Below are 422 nucleotides of genomic sequence, written 5' to 3'. Positions count from 1 at the left end.
TCTCTCCTCCTCCCCCGTCATCTGTTCCTGTGTGCTCTGGTCAGATATATCCTTCTCCCGAAGTGTCATGAGTTCTTATCTATACCAGTGTACATGCTCCGGTCTAGCCAGAACTGTAAGGCAGGACTAGGGTCATGATAGTGGGGGGTAAAAGAACCATAGTATTGTGTGTTTCATCAGTGTTATATTGTGTCCTGGTTGACTCATCCCTTCCTTGTTATCCCTCTGTGGGGGATGTTCTATTGTCTACAGATGGATTTTGGATCTCTGGTTCAACCCCCCTCATTCTCAACAATGTTTTGTTTGTTTGTTTGTTTTGGTTCTTCTGGTGCCTGTTACCTGATTCTGTCAACACCTCATGATCATACAGGCTGGTGTGCTTGTTGATTCTCAACCAGATGGTCACTTGTTTAACTTCAAGC

This window comes from Echinops telfairi, unplaced genomic scaffold (genome assembly GCF_000313985.2).
Source record: "Echinops telfairi isolate 266 unplaced genomic scaffold, ASM31398v2 ScPeMD7_5868;HRSCAF=6743_1, whole genome shotgun sequence".
NCBI lineage: Eukaryota > Metazoa > Chordata > Mammalia > Afrosoricida > Tenrecidae > Echinops > Echinops telfairi.
Note: the sequence above shows the minus strand (reverse complement) of the source record.